The 18542-nt window shown below is 45.0% G+C and overlaps 1 protein-coding gene across 3 annotated transcripts in view; it reads right to left on the reverse strand.

Moving 5' to 3' along the window:
- JMJD1C (jumonji domain containing 1C) overlaps positions 1-18542 on the reverse strand; it is a 163901-nt gene that overhangs the window by 58469 nt on the left and 86890 nt on the right. The window contains exons 1-2 of one of the 3 annotated variants that reach the window (XM_030452803.1): positions 5579-5781; positions 220-333 (exon numbers count right to left, since the gene is read on the reverse strand). The gene's annotated coding sequence lies outside the window, so the exon portion shown is untranslated. Of the gene's footprint in view, positions 1-219; positions 334-5578; positions 5782-18542 lie in introns of those variants that run through there. The other 2 variants (XM_030452804.1, XM_030452801.1) reach the window with 2 other exon arrangements.

Below are 18542 nucleotides of genomic sequence, written 5' to 3' on the forward strand. Positions count from 1 at the left end.
GTTCAGTAATACTAATTATACATTACTCCTTGACATGATCAGATTCAGCAGTATCAGATACAGCATTCAACACCATCTTTTACAAAATGAGCAACAATCCCTGCCAATAGTAGGAAATTACATAGAAGTTGACTCTAAAATGCATTTAAAAAATAAAAACACATATGGATTTTAACTAAGTTAAATGGACAGTACTTATAGAGTAACCAAATTTCTTACCTGATAGGGCTGAAAGGCACTATCTTCAGTTATAAAATCCAGCTGTTTGTCCACAAGGAATTCTACTGCAGTAATTGAATTGTATACACTTTTGCCAACCAAGGGTTTGAATGTCTATTGGGGAAAAAAAAGAAAATTAACCAATTAAAAAAGCTCAGCACATCAAAACCCCAGAACGCTATAAACACTGATGTAACTCTTCTATCAAAACAACTTGAAAAAGAATAATCATTACTAATTATAGAGGAAAGGAAGATTTTGCGTTTTGCTGTTTCTCCTTCATGTCATTGGTGGAAAAGCAGACAGAAAAAAGGCAACTACCCCACACGCTCTTCCTTTCCCTCATTGTGCAAGAGTGTTTACCACAGAAGCTCGAAGTACAGGAGCACGATTTTATCTTAAACGTACAGCTCAGCACACAGATCCTCTTCTGCCTGCAGGACTAGCTAGAGCAGTGGTAATTACACTAAGGACACTGAAGTGGAAACTGACTGCAGACGTGAAAACGCTCCCCTCCTCCTGTTCTGAAATCGTTCACCTTGCCTCGAGACAACCATCTCATTTCCCTGCCCGTCTCTGCATCTGACTCTGCTGCCTCCCGCCCCCGCAGTCGCTCCTCCCTGCAGCAAACCGGCTGCTCCGGCGCGACGGCGGCCACGGTGCCCCGGTAGTTCTGGGGCTTCTGCAGCCGAGCCACGAAGGTTTCTGCTTTCTCCCAGCACGTGGGAAGAAGCAGGAAACCCCCTGCCCGTTCCCGGCGTCCCCGTCCCCTCCCCAGTGCAGAAGCCAGGCACGAAGAAAGGAAAGTAGGGGAGAAGGGGCTCCGAGATGCCCCTAAACAGTCTGTGCCCAAAGCACCCGGCCTCACCCAGGCGCAGCGGGATGCAGTAGGCAAGCGAGGAGGGAGTCATGACTTCAGCCCATCTCCCTCCCCAGAGAGGGCATGAGAAGGCAAAACCCTTCCCTGCTGGCTGGGTTTCCTGGAACAGAAGCGCAAGGAAAGCGTGACTGAGCGGGGATGTACCGAGAGGGGATGAGTCAGGTGAAAAAGGAAATCCCAGCGGATGGAGGAAAGAGAAAATGCTGATCTGAAGACAGACGGGTACAGCGAGAGGAAAGCACGGCTGAACAAAAGAAATGACCGGCATAAAGAATATGCAGGATACAAGGAAAAAAAACCATGGAGGGACAGGAAAAAAAAGAGGAAAGTTATTCTACTGTTATTCGACAAAAAAAAATACTAATGAGGGAAAACAGGAAAAGAAAAAAAAAGCCCTTTGAGAATGATTCTAAATTTAAAATGCAGGAGGAAAGGACAAAGAGGAGAAACAAGGGCAGGTCAAACCACATGAAACGCTGCGCAAACGCTACACCAACATCTGTTAAGATGCTGCTATCGCTGCAGGACATCACTAGCTCACATACAACACCCTGCAGGAACAGACCCCGAGTACTTACAAGGAAAGGGCAGGATCACGGCCACCTATTTACAGACAGAGAAACTGGGGCACAAAGTGATCCTGTAACTTGATAAAAGCCACCTAAGCTGGGTAGCAGCAGAGTCGGTGACCTGCCCTCAGCCAGTCTGCAGGCAGCTCCTAAGAGATGCACTCAAGGTTTTATCAGGCTTCATTACCTACTTTACAAAGGTGTTGCCTTGTGATTAGGCTAAATATAACTCGTCCCTCTGGAGCTCCAGCTTTAGGCACTTCCTAAACAAATGAGAATACTTAACTGGAGATAAAAACTGCTTCCTAACAAATATATCCAACACTACAAATGCGCAGATTTAATGTACTGCATACTTGTTTCTATTTTATTTAGGGTTTCACTTCAGCTGTCACCCTCTCTTATGCAAGCAAGGGCAGAGGACAGGGGGAGGAAGTCAGTCAGTCAGCTATCTCAACAGCAGGGTAAACCAGATGAAAGGGCTGGAAGGTCAGGAAGATATGATAATTTGCTAACTACAGAGCCTGAATAATAAATAATTATTTAACCTCTAATAGTTAAGAAAGGGCCTTTGCTCTTGCATCACATTTCTATGATGGATCTTATATTGCTAATGGTTTGTGTTAAGAAAGGGTGGAGTTCCCATCATGAAATTACAAAGAATTGACTGTACGAACTCACACACAGACAAATTTTCCTTAAAAAAAAACACAAAACAGAGTCAATGTTACAGACTTCCAGTTCTTAATTCACCCCCATGCCTCTGCATACACTGCTCTATTTTTTCCACCCTGCCTCCTTTGTAACTTTCTGTGACATCATCCAGGTCAAGAAAAGTGTTTCCGATTACAAACAACAGGACATACCACATCATTAGCCAAAACGAAACAGTGTGGAATGTGGCTTGCAGTTATCATTCAGGACTCAGACAACACTACAGATTAAGGTACGTGTGAGCCATTGGTTTATCTTACTGCTGGTATTAAAAGAATCAGTTCCAAATAAAGATCTGTGAGAGTCATTATTCTGAGAAGAGAAACGTAATGCCCTCTCATTGGCCTTCGTGCATCTAAGCCTCCAGACAGGCCAACGCCCCCAAAATACACATGTGGAGGATGCAGGCTAGCCCACAAGCACAGAGGAAAAATACATAAATAAATAGAGCCATGTCACACACCTCCTCTTGTGTGATGGCTGCTCAGCTGCACACAACTTGAGATTTTTTTCAAACACTATTAGACAACAGTCCCACTATCAAAGGACAAGACCCCCACCCTTTAAAAAAAGCAGCCCTTCTTGGGAAAGCAAAGTCCAGACTCCCATGAGCTCCAGAAGATAAGTAGGCCACCAAGGAGATATTCCAACCCGGACAGGTTATGGATCTGAATATCTTAAGGTGGAAGACATGACCAAACTTCACACCTCACATCACATATGCACAAAGAAAAACAGACTAAGAGCACAGCAGGCAAGAGTCAGCTACTAGAGGCATGTGAGACATGTAGCAACATGAACATAGATTTAAGAAGGTCCAACAAGCTCCTCACAGACTTTCAGAGGAAGACGCTCCCTCTTTCCATTTCTAAAGTGGAGGACAACTCTGGGGAGAATCAGGCATACCACCTGAAATGAGGAAAACTGAACCTCTTCAAACAAAAATCTCCCTTTCAAACTTGCATAAAGCTTCCTTTTACCATCCACTTTAATCCAACTCCCTAAAGACCACAAATTAAGCAAAGGACTCAAGCACTTAATTTTACATGACATCAGACTTGAGCAGTCTTTTATATGGCTGCTTGAAAAAAAAAAAAATCTCACTTTTTTCCACCAGATTCCCCTGCCTAGCCAAAGAGAGCTCTATGAACACATACACACACTTCAGTTGCTTTGCTGCCAAGTCTTCTGATACTGAATAAAACATATTCCTCACAACGTTCCCTACCACCACCTTGCCATGATTTTACCCCAGCTCATGCAAGAAATAGCCTGCTTATAGGAGACATCTGGCACAGCTCTGAAGGAGTTGGGTTTGTATCTTCCAGAAATCCAAAACAAATTTTAAAAAATGCTAAGTTGCCATCACTTCACCATAATCCATCTCAGAACTATTCAGTGGTATTCACCAAATACTCACGAATACTGCAGATTACTCCGGACTGCTTTTTCTAATGCCCAGTAACACAACTCTTCCATTTATGTATCCTTTTTGTAAAAAAAACAAAAAAAACAAAAAAAACCCCAAAACAAAACAAAAAAACCAACCAAAAAAGATGGCAACCGCAGGCCCGGCTTTTCCGAGGACTCAGTACTGAGCAAGTACACAGTGCATTTTTATCTCTGCCTAATGCAATTAAGCAGCTAGAGAGGCGGTAAGCCACCCCCACCGTGTGAGCAGGCAGTTCCCTGGTGCTGGCCAAGGCTCCCGGAGCCGCCTCACCTCGGCTGCGAGCTGCTGACTCCCAGCTGTGGGCAACCCAGAAAGGCTCACACTGGCAGCAGACGCTCGGGTTACAGCTGAGCTCGCAGCTGCTGCCCGCCTCATCCCGCACGTACAACCAACCACCTCCTCTGCCTCGAAGGAGCAGGCTTAGCAGGACAGCCTACACCTCCAGCCTGCTCCTCACACCACAAAAGCACATTTTCCTATGCACATGCACTACATTTGGCTTGCGGGAAGGGGGGGATGAAAAAAAGAAGAAAAAAAATAGAAAAAAAATTTTTACCGTAAAGAGAACAGAGCTTTTTAAAACCTAAAATTTTACCAAAAAAGCTATTCTTAAACTAAAAACTTATAACAACTTAATAGGTTTTTCCTCTTTAAGCCACAAAAAACCTGAAAAGATCACATAAAATTAATCTATACGTGCAAACTTTTCCACATATTGCTCTTCAGCCTCACTGTTCAGTCTGCAGTAGTGCAAGCACTGGCACCTTTTCGTTATGACACTTAATGATTAAACTTTCGAAATAGCTGTAGCTCTTTTCCAACGCCTGTTTGTTGCCATGGTTTGCCACTCAAAGGCCAGATTTACCAAGTTGGAAAAGAGCAGAAGATAAACAGGAGAAGATTTGAAATAAAAACCGAGCACCGAGTTTCCCATTTCCAGTCTGGCTTGCCTGGCGCTCCCTACGGGCAGGGCCGGCTGCCACTGCAGGCTGTTCCGGACGGAACTCGCTCAGCCCTCCCCGGGGGGGTGCGGAGGCAGCCAGAAGAAGGAAGCAACCGCCGGGACGCTGTGCGAGGCGCCCCCGCAGACCGGAGGCCCCGCCAGCCGGGTCCGGGCCCACTCCCACCGTGGCTGCCGTATGCCTGAGCGCAGCGCGCCGCGACCATCCGCGGGTCTGCTGTGAAATGGCGGGGCTCCCGACCTCTAACGTCCCAGCAACGAGCCCTTCAAGCCCACCATCCGCCGTTAACGGCAGAAATTTCACCTCTTTAACAACAACAAAAAAAATACATTTCTGAAACGACTTTTTTTTTCCGAGGGGCGCAGGCCGCCCTCCGCGGCTCCCCGCGGCAGGAATGCCCGGTACAGACGGTGCTCTCAGCCCGTCTCGCCGGCGCGGGGCCTGCGCTCACCCGCGCACAAAGCCTCCGCCGGCCGCGTGCCGCTCCTGCCTCCGCGGAAGCCCGCCCGTCACGTGCGCCGCTCCGCACCCCGCGGAGACCGGGTACAGGGCCAAGTGGGGGGTGGGGCTCACGCACACACGACACCCTCATGGGCCGAGGGTGCGCCCCGCTTAGCCTCCGCGGCCTCGGAGGGCAAACAAAGGCGCGGGGGCGCTCCACTGGAAGTTAAGATGTCCGCGGAGGAGGAGGTGTCCCGCGGAGGAAGCGGCGAAAGCCGTCCCCCGCCCCTCTGGGTCACAGTGGCTGAGCCCCCCCGTCCCCTTACCCGTCGGTACGCACCTCGCTCGGCGCTCCGCGGCGCGGCCCGACCCAGCCTGCAGGACCTCCGCGCCCGCCTCCGCCTTTGAACTCACAAGGAAAATGGTTCTCGCCGCGCCGCTTCCGGGTCGGGCCGGGCCGGGTGGCCGCTCCGGGGGCGGGGACGGAGAGGAAGGAAGAAGAGGCGAGCGAAGGCTGGCCCAACGCCCTTTGTGGGGCCGGCGCAGGCTAGCGCGCAGCTGGGCCCGCCGCGGAGGCCCCGGCGCGTCCCCGCTGCTGGGTCATGGCGCGCTGCCGCCTCCGCCAAGCGCTTACATAAGAGCGAGGGGGCGGTGCGCGGTGCCGGTCATGGCGGCACCCTGCGGGGTGAGGAGAAACCGGGCCGGGACGAGCCGAGTCGAACGGAGCCGAACCGAGCCGTGCAGCCAGGAGCCGCGCGAGAGGAGCACGCCGGCGGGAAGGGGCGGCGCTCGGCAGAGGCCTGCGGGGGCGGGGAGGCGGCCACGTCCCGCGAGGGCGGAGCCGTGGGCCACGTGTGGCGCCGGCCCGGGAGCCGAGCCGTGACACCCGGGGGGGGGGCGAGAGCCTCCTACGGGCCCACGGCGGCCCTCCACACCGTGCGAAACACGAAGCCTGGAGTTTATGGCCCAAGTCATTACTCTCCCCGAAGAGCGCCCACGCTGCGGGGCCTGCCCTTTGGAAGCCTTTCCCTACCCCTCCCTCGGGTGGGCTTCTTACAGTCAGCAAACCATGGCTACGGTCCTGTCCACACACACAGAGGAAAAGAATAAGGAAGGGCGGGTCAGGCATGAGCTCAGTGCCTGTTTTCGCTCCAGCAGCAGCCGGACGAGGCGACGGAGGAGCCGGGGGGTACGCGGCTGCTCCGCTCCCCTCCGCGTCGCCGGATACCGAAAGGAGCCTGGCAGGGGCTGACCATCCGAAAAGCTGTCCCTGACAGCACACTGCGCCCTGATCAGCAAGTACCTACTGCTCTTGAACCGATGCGAAACGTTCTCAAGCACGATTTTCTGATTTTCAGCATAGAGCCTACTTTCTCCTTGATGACAAAAAAAAAAAAAAAAAAAAAAAAAAAAAAAAAAAAAAAAAAAAATCCCATAAAACGCGTTTCCCCATCTCGGAACAGAAGTTAATGGCACTAACCAACTAGTTGGTTACAGTTTAAAATATCAATTAACCTAGACAGTCCAGGAGGAAAAAGGGTACGGTGCACTATCTAATGAAAAAAATGGTTTCCAAACAAATCTACAGCAAGATCGCCTGCAAGGCATTCCTTGTATTTAGCTCACATACACAAACACGGACAGAAGAAAAAAAAAAAAAAACGGGAGGGGGAAGCAAAAAAAAAAACCTCAGCGGAGGTTGGGATAGGGGCATTTATTCCCCCAAAACCCTTTAAACTTTAACAGCTGCACATCTTTCACTTCATGGAAAATATATAGAGCATGTGGTTTGCCAAGAACGTATGAGAATAATGAGAAATCAATGCATGACTACCTCTCTGTTCTCATCTTGAATTACTCCAAATGATGTAAGCCTAAAGGTGTACTGGAATGCTATAAAATACTGTGTTCTGAAATAATAAAATACTTTAAATATAGCTAAAAAGTAAAGTCGAACTGGAAGGCTCTCTACCAACCACAGACCTTCCTCCAGCCACAGGTTTCTTCCTGCAGTTTGTGACTGCAGGCACACAATCAGGGCAGGAAGCAGCTACCTAAACACACTGTTTGGACACTACCCCCCTACTCTCAAAACACATCACTGCAAAACAGCATTTTGCTTTGAAGGGACATCAGCAGGGGCAGTTTGGTGTTCTGATTTTGCTCTTTCCAGTGGTCTTCCAGCCCAGGGAGCCAGAAGCAGCTGAGCAGCCTTATATGGCAGCGAGGCTGCAGTGGTGCCCTGAGCAGCCTCCATCTATTCTTGACTGGCCAGGCTGGACAGTTGCTTCTCTCATCTCCAGCTCCCACACACACAGCCCGGCACCGGATCCGCTTGCCCTCAGGGACAGCCTCAGAAATGCCTTTTTCTACCACCAGCACAGCACAGGGCTTGCTGACCCCATCAGCTTCCCCAGTACACACCTTCTAACCCAGACAGGCTGTGGTGGGGATGCACTTCCTCATCTCCAGAGACAAAACATAAACCAAACATCTTAGTGACACCATTTTGACCTGATTTATTTCCAATTCCTCCTTCTCCATACCACATTCTCCCCCTCAGTCACTTTCACTGATACCAGAACAGCTCATGCAGTAGCAGAGACTCAAATGCACCCTTATTCCATGTTTGGGCCACAGTTGACCCAGCCTTTACCCCTTTGGCAATAGAAGCATGCCCATTCTCTGCCACCTAACACCACAAGGGAGCTTGTCAAGTGAGCAGGGCAGTCTTCCACAGATCAGTTGTTCAGAGGTCTCACCACCTCTAAACAACCTATGAGTAAAGGCTGACGAAAGGAAATATCCTGAACTCAGACTTCATTGGGTAGTCAAGACATGAAGTATTTCTTCCAAACTTAAATCTGTATTTGTATGATCTCCAATTTAGCTTTCAAAGTGCATTTGAAATTACCTTCAAGTACCAAATATCCCAAAGACCTACTACCATTTCTACCAAATATGTACTTGTCCCATTAGTTTTCAGGGTTTTGTTTTACCATTTTCCTGAGGTAAGACTCCCAGCACTAACAGTTATTTCAGGAAGGGCAAACAAATACATTCTGCCTATTACAAAGCACAATATAGTTTATGCTACTATTAAACTAATGGTGCTGTGATAGCTTTGTGGTATGTAACACAACTGTCAAAGCAGGCAATCTTTAATAATATCCAAGACAGACACTTCGAAAATACAAATCACAAGACTGTCTGGAGGACAAGCAAGTTTGCTGGTTTGGACAAAGCTTTATTAATAGCCTGCAACTTAGTAACAAAGAATATTAATACCCAGTGCAGCACCACAGAGGGATTTTGCTAAAAATTCTCAAGCGGCATCAACTACCCCTGGAATACAAACACAGAAACTCTATTTCCAAGGGTTTCATTAAAGATGATATCAGTAGAAATCCACTAGGTAGGAAAACACCTCTCAAGAATATAAAAAATAAGGAAGTTGCTACTGGTGCAGTTGCTAAAGTTAAGCATGGTAGGACAACATAAAATTACATATGCATCATTGCAGCTTGCTGAATTTACCTATATATGTGCATATTCTTTTAAAAAATAGATTTACCAGGTAAAGACACTAATGCTGATTTTTAAGTAAAAAAAAAATTAAATCACTGTCTTGGGAGTACCAAGGCCAATGGAAAATACTGCTACCCAAGCTTGCATGTGACATTTGCAAAATACTACACTTAAGAGCAGCTTATTTAATAGTCACATTATTTTGGCGCTGCCTCCAACTACTGTTTGCTTCCTCTCACAATCGGGCCTGAACTCTGTCAAACAAGCCATCCTATAAGCTTGCAGAACAGAGCTGCCTTTGTTCTTTGGCACTGCCAGTCCCCTATGGAATCAGGCTGCACACTGAACTGCACTCGGCAAACAATCCCTGACCTTCAATTACTGTCTTGGCTCGCTGCCACAGGATACATGCATTACTGGTAACACAGTGTGCCCTATTTTGCAGATAATCGCTAGAACTACTGATAATCATGAAAAATCGACGGGAAAACGCAAACAACCCTTCCTAAAATGACACTTGTAACTTCAACTACGGGGAAGCGTTCCTCCGGTGTGCTGCAGCAGCACAGCCCGGCTCAGCCTCCAGCTCCAGCCATGCGTGCGTGGATGCCAACACCTCAGGTTTTATATTTTTAGAGCCGTCACAAAAAATTCCAGGTGGCTTCGCCTTCCTCTGCTGGAGATTTTTCGGTTCAGTTCTTGTTTGCTTTGAGGCGGAAGGCACGCCGGGTTGTGCTGGCACGGGTTTGCAAGAGCTGCTCTTTTTTTCCTTTTGATTCCTCCCCTTTTAGAACACCAGCAGCTTTCACCCCAGAGCCCCGGCAGCAGAGGCGTTCGCCGTGCGGCCGGTGCCCGGGGCGGGCGGAGGCGGGCGGGCAGTGCCGCCCCCCGCAGCCTCTTTGTTGCCGGGGCCGGGGCCAGCTGCAGCCCTTGTACTTGCGGGCTGGCCGGCAGCCAGGGCCCGGCCCTGAGTCACTCGCTGCCCTGCTGGGAGGCTCCAGCACCAGAAACACCGCAAGGGCACCGGGAAACTAAAGCACACACCGAACGGGGGATTCTGCTCCTTGCAGCGGGCGAACCCCTGCGAATCGCCCTCCTTTCCCGCACCGCACCCCAGAAACCCCAGTGTGCGTACGGGGATGCTGGCAAGGGAAAAACACATGCAAATACTGCGAATGAGTAAATATTTAAACTTCGAAACAAATGGAAGTTATTTAAATCGGTCTTCATCATTTAAATTAGCGTTTTTTCTACTTATCTTCTTCCTGTGTGTGCTGCCCTACATTTGCTTAGCAAGCTGAACTGTTCCATAGTGATACGCCTGCGGAAATCACACAGAGTAAGAGCAGAGCCACGGACAGGAAGATATGGTCTCACGTTACTGGAGAAATCAACTTTCTGATTACATATTTGTACAAACTAACAGAGTTCAAACGGTGTACATCAGTGCAGAATCCAAAGTCCAGAGGAAGAATTAATGTGTGTGAAACAATCATTATACTAAGGCTGCAACATATAAAATAAAGTAACTTGCATTTAGGTGCCAGATCATTTGGCAGATTCTTCGTTTAAACTCTCCTTTTAGAGCTTATGGAAGTGGACAAATCTCACATGGAGGCACCCAGATACCCAAAAACTTCACCAAGCCATCTTTAGTAATTTTTCCATATTAAGAAGCTGAGGACAACAGTATCCACAGTGGATCATGAGCAGCCATACAACAGACACGCTTGCATATCAGTGCTGACTTATTTTACAGCACATGTCAAACTAACATGATTTAAAATTTGGTTTCTATCTTTGCAATATTTTCAGTCAACTTTTAAGATCACTTTTGTCCTTCCTTGAACAAGCACCATGGTGGTTTCATGCTGCATGCATCAACATGATTGGGCAATTTCCCCCCATTACTTCCATCCCCATCCCCATCATACTACATTACAGTACTGTAATCGCAGCTCTAGGAATAAGGTCTATTAGTAAACTTGCACTTTTCTTGTGGCTGAACTAGTGTCCCTGCTGCAACAGGAGACCAATAATCTTGGTAAAGGAAAAAACAGAAGCATGACATTAGAAAAAAAAAAAAATAATCACCACTGTAGGCAACAGTATTACATGAGGTTTTTTATTCGCTGGAGTTTGGTGCCAGTCTTTAAATGATCTGCAAGCTTCAGAAACTACAAGTTTTGAACCTTGACAACTAATTTCACATGAAGGTGTTTTCATTTCCCCTGTTAAAAATTCAGCTCATTCTTTCAGGTTTACACTCCCCAAGCAGGTTTTTTTTACAATTGCTGACCCTAGTTTTTTCCTTCCTGGCCCATTCTACAGCTTCAGAGTTCCTGCTGGCAGCCTGTCACTGACATTTTTCCCTCTACCTAGCCTAAGCAGAATGCCACTCACAGATACAACTCCTTATATTTTGAACCTACAGAACAATGGTCCAACTCCATGATTATTTACAAGAAGAAAATACTGAGCAGTCCTTTTTTGGATGTCTTGTCATCTCAAGCCCAGTATCACTATACCAGACTCCTGTTTTCATATGCCCTCTCTCTTTATCAGCTGAGCAAATATGCTGTGACCCTGCCAATCACTTAAATCCAGAAACATCAATGTTCTCTTTAAGTGTGACCTTCTTTCTCCCACTTCCAGGGCCAGGTAACACTTGAGTCTCACAGATCTCTCATATAAAGCTTCTAAAACATAGTTTTTTCTTTCTACCCATTCCCATAGTTCAATGTACCAGTCTACACTCATCCTGGGTTGTGATAACTGAATCTTCCTTTCCTCTGGCCTTAATAAATGCATACATGCTCCAATCCACTAAAAATGCTGTCACAAACACCTCCAGCCCTGCACTCTTTGCACTCCTTGCCCCAGCAGTATCATGGCACCAAACTGCACTTTCAGAAACAGCATCTCCCAATCCTACTATTGTTCATTTATCCATTTCAGGAACAGCTTACTGGCAACACTTGTAATGGTGACTCACTGACATCCTTTCATTTTCTCCTTAAGGCTCTGCTTTGCTGTACTGACCTCAAAAACCTTGACAATGGCTTGGCCACTGCTAAAGCTTCATCTTCCCTCACAAGCAGTGACTCCTATTTCCCATATGCTTGTTTGTGAGTGTCAGCTGCCCTTGACTTACTCTCAGATTTTAACTCTGAAGAGAAATGAACCCTTTTCATTCTGCATTTGTTCCACAGCTCACTGCACAATGAAATCCTGGACTTTCATGTAAGTTTCCAAATGTCATGGTAATGTGCCACAACAGCCATTAACCTTGGGACTGGACTCTCTCTTCCCCTTGAAGCACAACAGCTTCAAGATCATAATGTTCATACCACACTCCTGCAACATTCATCAAACCCTTTTTAACTTGGGTGCCATCCACACTTTTAAGTATTCACACTTCTCCAGACTTCCTGCTTCCCTCATAATAATGCCAAATTCCCTCCAACTCACTTTTTGGCTTTACTCTCTTCTTCTAACCCTATCACCATCATTCACAACATTCTTGTGAATGAACTTACTGGAGGTAACATTCATTTACACAACCTCCTTCCAGCCTCACCTCCATAAAAACAACTTGGTGGAGAACATCAGTGTCAGGCTGCTTACATCCACTGAACTGTTGCTCTTCCAGTTCAGCATCCAGCACTGCCTCCCTCTCATACTTCCCACTAAATTAAGCCCATTACAGAACAGGACTCCACCTTGCACCCTCCTATTATTTCCCACCTTTCTCATACTGCATTCCTAATTGCCTCTCTGAAGCACATCTCACCTGAGAGTCACCCAGATCCAGCTTTCATAAGGTCCTTTCTGGTTTTATTTCCCAGTGCTTAAATACCTGCTTCACCTTTTTCCATCTTACCTCCTACATCCTTGTTAGCTTTGATTTCCAGAGCACTACCTTTTCCCCAATTCTGCCTTTTTTTCTTTTGCCCTGTCACTCCCTCTCTCTTTCCTTTGTTTAAGAAATCTTATTCACCAGCTTAGTCAGCTTCCTGTCTCTTACAGGGTCTGTATTTTGTTGGTTTTTTTTTTTCTATTTGCTCTTCTCCAAAACAACTTGGAGTGTATGCTCACCATGGAAAGCTCAGCATCCCACAGCAGTTGAGGCTCCCTGGCTGCTCAGGCTCCTGGCAGGCCCTGTGGTCCTGGGCCACCTCCTGGAACCAAGCCACTGGCTCCATCAGAGGCAAAACAGGGAGTGGTTCCGAGGGAGCCTCACTCCAGGCATCGCTTCCTCCGTTACAGCAGTGGTGAGAATGCACCCGTGCTGGTATTTTCCATTCCCACAGCCCTACAACAGTATCCAAGCAACTCTTGTAATATCAAATGCTCCCCATATGCCTGACACCACACCCAGGGCATGCAACATATTCTTGACATCATGCTATAAAATGGTCACTTGCGTAGGCTGGAGCAACTCAGTTAAGCAGAAAGTCTCTACAGGGAGTAGAATTGGCTCTGGAAACAGCTGGGATCAGAAAAAAAAATATATGCTAAACATCAGCTCCTGTTTGGAGCTATCTGGAATAACAAGCCTCACAAACACACAAAAGGTGAAGTATAAAAACCTTGGGGGAAAAAATTATGAACAGAGAGCAGCATTTTAGATGAACACATCTCATACAAGTTAGAATAGGGAAATACCTGCTTCAAATTATCATATGAATAAAGCTGTTCTGAGAAGCAAAAGACTCCTCAAGGCCATTCCTCTAGTCTTGCATTTACTCCTTTTTACCAATAGCAGTGTATTTCACTGTTTGTCAAGAGGAGTGAAGCTGTAGAATAAGCACATTCCACTTGCAATATATTGGGAATGGGTTTGGGGTTTTTTTGATGAATAGTTAAAAGGTTACAATTTCTATTCCTTCCTCCTTCTCTGCTCCACTCAAAAAATTCAGGAACCTCATTTGCCAGTTCTGCAGGCTTTGTATCTGGCTATCTCTGGATTCCTCTAACAGGGAAAGGTCATTTGGGGCAGAAGAGGATTACTCTTGTCTTGGATTCAGTGCCTTGGTGCTCTCTCAGTTCCAGCTTGTTGGGAATAGGCTACTACTTGGACATTTCTCAGTTGATACATATTTTTTACATCCTAAATGTGTATGAGTAATATTTTCATATATTTTCATATTTCCAATGCATATTTCTAAGTCTACACTATTGAGCAACATGGATGCATTGGGTTTTAATTGTCTTTGTGAAAAGCTCCACCTTACTGAGACAACATACCAGTATATACTCCTCAAATAAAAATATCTGTTTGTTCACCTCACCTTTGTGTGTCACATAAGCAGGAAAAGATACAATCTCATTTCTAACTATATGCAGAAATACCTTTCAGCCTTCTTGAGCAGTATTTTACAGTTATTAATACATTGGTGTGATTCCTGACTTGGTAGTATAAAAGGTTTGGGATAACTTAAAGACAAAAATCTTGAAGGCATAAACCACCAAGCAGGTTAAAAGTTTACATTTGATAATAAAAAGTCTGACTGAACAGACAGGGTTTCAGCCAGTACATCCCAGCATCAGGATAATGCTGCAATAGCACAGAAACACCATCAGTCTATCTAGTAAACAAATAAGAAAATAACCTAGATATCATAATGGATCCCCTCTCCAGTTTTATTTTTAGATCCTCGCATCTGCCCTCCTACATGCTTGTCCAGCAGCAACCTCGATGGACAAACACTTTTTTTCCCTTTCAGTAAAACACAGGACAGATGGTGTTGAAAGTACTTCTCTCTGAGATAACAAATTTTCAGCTTTTTATAAATTCACTCATCTTCAAACTGTGACAGCTGTGAGCTTAAAGATAAAATCAAAATGATCCAGATCTTGTTCATCTCCTTTCTCTAGGGTCCCTGAAAGGTCACTCAAATATGTCTCTCTTCTAAGTTTCTCGCTAAATGTGAAATGCATTTCTTTTCCAAGTTCAAACTTAGGGTGTGTTAGAAAGATGGGATGTACCCCTCTGCTTTTTTTCAAATTTGCATGTCAGGCCTGTATCATGAATTCAGGATCCATTTGTACAATGTTATCAGGCAGTATTTACCCCCAGGTTTATTTATAGCTCTAATTACATTCCCTCATTCCTCCCATACTAGTGTATATGACAATATTACTAGCATACATTATCTACTTCCACTTAGTCTCTCAAGTTTGGCTGTACTTCTTGTTATCCTCATCATCCTCCTTCTCTATGTCTTGTTCAGTTTGCATTTATCTTTCTCCAGCATGGCTAACCAGAATTATGCACATTAGTTTAAAATCCCTCTCAAGGGCAGCCATGCAGAGATGTTAGCATGCCTCTGTTCCAGGGAGGTAGGTCTAGCCTGTCCCAGTCACACCTGCAATTACCCTGATGTCCCACAGCAGGTTCACCGTCCTCCTCTGGCCAGCAGAGCCAGACCTTTTCCATGCCAGTGCTTCTAATGGATAAACTCTCCTCTACATTTGACATCTGCTCCTCAATCCACCACTTCACATTTTATTCAGTTATATTTTGTTCTCTTTCTATTGCTTTGTTTCTCAATGACATTAAATTTTAATTGCATTAAAAACCCCTCATGCTCTGTGTTAAGGGCTCCTCCTTTTCTGTACCATATGCAAATTTCCTCAAGTTTTAACAATTAGTCCCAACATTTTAGTGAAAACACTAAGCAAGTCATTCCCAAAATGTGTGAACAATTATTGGTAGCTTGACCTATTTCACCACTACACTGCTGCTCCACCTATTTCAACATCACATAGCTAACATCTTAGAAGCCAATTTCTATTTTAATGTTCATGCTACTAATCCCTGTCTTCCTCTGTTTGTTCATCACTTGACATAGTGTGGGGAATGCCTTACAAAAGTTAGATGACTTGCTTTAGTTGCATTTTCTTGCCTCAGAACAAAACTGACCAATCTTTCTGTTTAAGTGGATCTACCAGGTAGCTTTTCAAGGTGCTGATGGCAAGAACAGCTCATTATTAAAGGGAAACTGTTTGTAAACACTTAAAAGAAAAAAAAATGAGTAAAGCCAGCATGAATTGAAAAATAATGAACTATCTCAAAGCAAATTTCCTTTACAAGCAGAAAAACAGACTTGAGAATCAAGTTTATATCCTGATTTAAATGAGCTTTTGATGCTGCCTCCTATGATGTCCACATACACACAAGCTAAGGAGATTGGACCCAAATGAAATGAGCCTGGATGCACATCATGAAAACAGAAGGAATAAACAAAACAAACCCCAAAACATTTGAAAATCACCACTAGTTCACTGTCAAAATATGTATCTAGAATGCAGTTCCCAAAGTCACCTGCACTGGGCCTGCCCTTATCCCCTATTTTCACTAGTGACCCAGATGACAGAACAGAGACTACATTTAGTAAATTGACAGACAACCAGCTAGGTGAGAGAGCAAATGATATTGGCGAACAAAGAGATAAACTGGGAAAATTATTTGAGGAAAAAAGATAAAATGCACAAAACCTGCTCATAGGCAGGAGAAGTCAAATACTGAATGGCAAACATTTTCTAAGAAGTTGCACAGAAAAAGAGGTAAGGTTCATTCTATGAACTGCTGTAAGTTTAATGGCATCACACTGTAAAAACACAAACACAATACTGGGATATATGAATGGCTGTACAACCTGTGCTCAGCATCCACAGAACCTCAGTTGGAGTAATAGAAAGTGAGCAGAATTTGGATACTGCTCTTCAGGACAGGTAGGGGCTCAAAAGAGAGTAATAAAATGAGCACAGATTTGGAAAATACAGAGAATATGGACAGAAGAGACTAGGAAGGGAAAACAGAGTTGGGTGTGTCTCCAGCTATGAAAACAGGATGCTGCAAGGAATAATTTCTTAATCTCTACAGCAGACACACCAAGTTTTAACGGCCTTAATTTAGATTAGATGATCTCAAGGTCTTTCTCAGTCTCATGATTTGAGAGTATCTGCAGGGTCACTTGTCTCTCACAAATAAAACAGCATTTAGAAACACATGCCCAAATTAATACTATATTTAAATTTCTTTTATTATGCTATCTGCCTCTCCGCCCAGCTTCTCTAACCAACATCACCTATGTCATGGCTTCTCTTAGTAGCTACAAACCTTTGGCCTTTTGGAGGCTGTAATGCAAAAAGGAAGAAGTCACAAGACCTTGCTCCCCAGCAGCAATATTCTGGCTCTCTCAAGGGCTGTGAGGTACCAGCTTCCCCTGCCTGCACTAATCCCAGCCTATGGATTCCCACCAACAGAGCTGAGCAGGAAGATTTACCTGCAGACCTGTAAAGATTTATCTGCTGGCCTTTAGCTGGCAGATAAGGCCTGACCTGAATGACACAGGTTCCTTATATAGAATGACACAGGCGTTCCTTATATAGAAAATGAATTCTTCTGAAACAGGTCACTAAAATTCACTTTTTGAAGTAGGGACATTGTATTTTATCTCTTTTTCTTCAATCTCTCAAGTCCTTGATTACTTCCCTCCCCCGAACTCTAAATATTGTGAGGGCAAACTGTCAATGCTTTAATTACTTGCAAAATTCTTCCTTTCCCCCTCTTTATGTTGGCACTAGTTTCTTCAGTCATTGGTACCACCCTGAAGGAAAGATTCGATAAAATAGTTACAGTCAGCACTAATTCTTCCCTAATTCTGAGATGGAAATTTCTCTTGCTGTGAGTATTTTATGATTCTTAAGTTATAATATAATATATATATATTATTATTATACAGCTTGCCTTTTTACCTGTAGTGATTATCATCCCTACTGAAAACTAAGACAAAAATATTTAATCTTTTAGCTGTGTATTACTGTTTTTCTCTACCTTCTCACTACACAAAAGCTCCTTTTTAAAATTTCTTTTCACATAATTTGCAAGATCAAATTCAACTTTCAGAAACATTGAAATTAGAAGTCCTTCCTTCCCTCCCCAGTTGCTTACAGGATTCCTGTGTTAAGTCTTACTATATACCTTCAGGCTGGCTGTTCATCCATTTGGGTCTGCAGACCTAAAGGACACATCCTTACTTGGGATTCAGTTTCCAGATCAATTTTGGGTATTTCTGACTTCAAGAAATCAAGTCCTCAGGCTCCTTACACCTGCAATCACCTTTGCTTACTTAAATTTTCCACAAAGATTCAAAACCTAAATTCCAAAGCAACTTCCCTGTATTTTTTCATATATTTCAAGGTAAATCAACACATGATTACTAAGAGAACAATCTGAAGTTCCACTTAATCTGATTAACTGCAAACTGCCACTGAATGGGAAGGTCCCGAAGTCCTCACCAGCCCCAAGCACTCGCTCTGCCTCCTCTGGCAGCCCGAGCCATCTGAGCTCACGCCACACCCAGAGACTCATCCTCTCCACTCACCTCACTGCTGGAACTCCTGCGTGACTGCTGGGATCAGACAGGAGCAGAAAGGGTGAAGCCAGCTCTTTCAGCAGCTGAGCAAGCATGAACTGAAACTGAATCCAGAATCCAAAATTATTTTCTAGAATATCCTCATTGCTTTTCAAAATGAAGTCTGAAGTGACGCTGATTTTCATCACAGCCAGGGATACTTCGGCTCTTACCTTTTCTTCTCTTATCACTACCTGGGAAAGTAAACAACCCCATAGCAAGCAGCATTTATCTAACACTAGAGATCCGTATCCCTGTTCAGGTCTGGCCCTGGGGCTAACAACAGATTCTTTACTCCTTCTGTCATCTTTCTCCAAAGTGAATTTGAGCCAAAGTGATTTTGAGCCAAAG

The sequence above is a fragment of the Calypte anna genome, chromosome 6 (genome assembly GCF_003957555.1).
Source record: "Calypte anna isolate BGI_N300 chromosome 6, bCalAnn1_v1.p, whole genome shotgun sequence".
Classification (NCBI taxonomy): domain Eukaryota; kingdom Metazoa; phylum Chordata; class Aves; order Apodiformes; family Trochilidae; genus Calypte; species Calypte anna.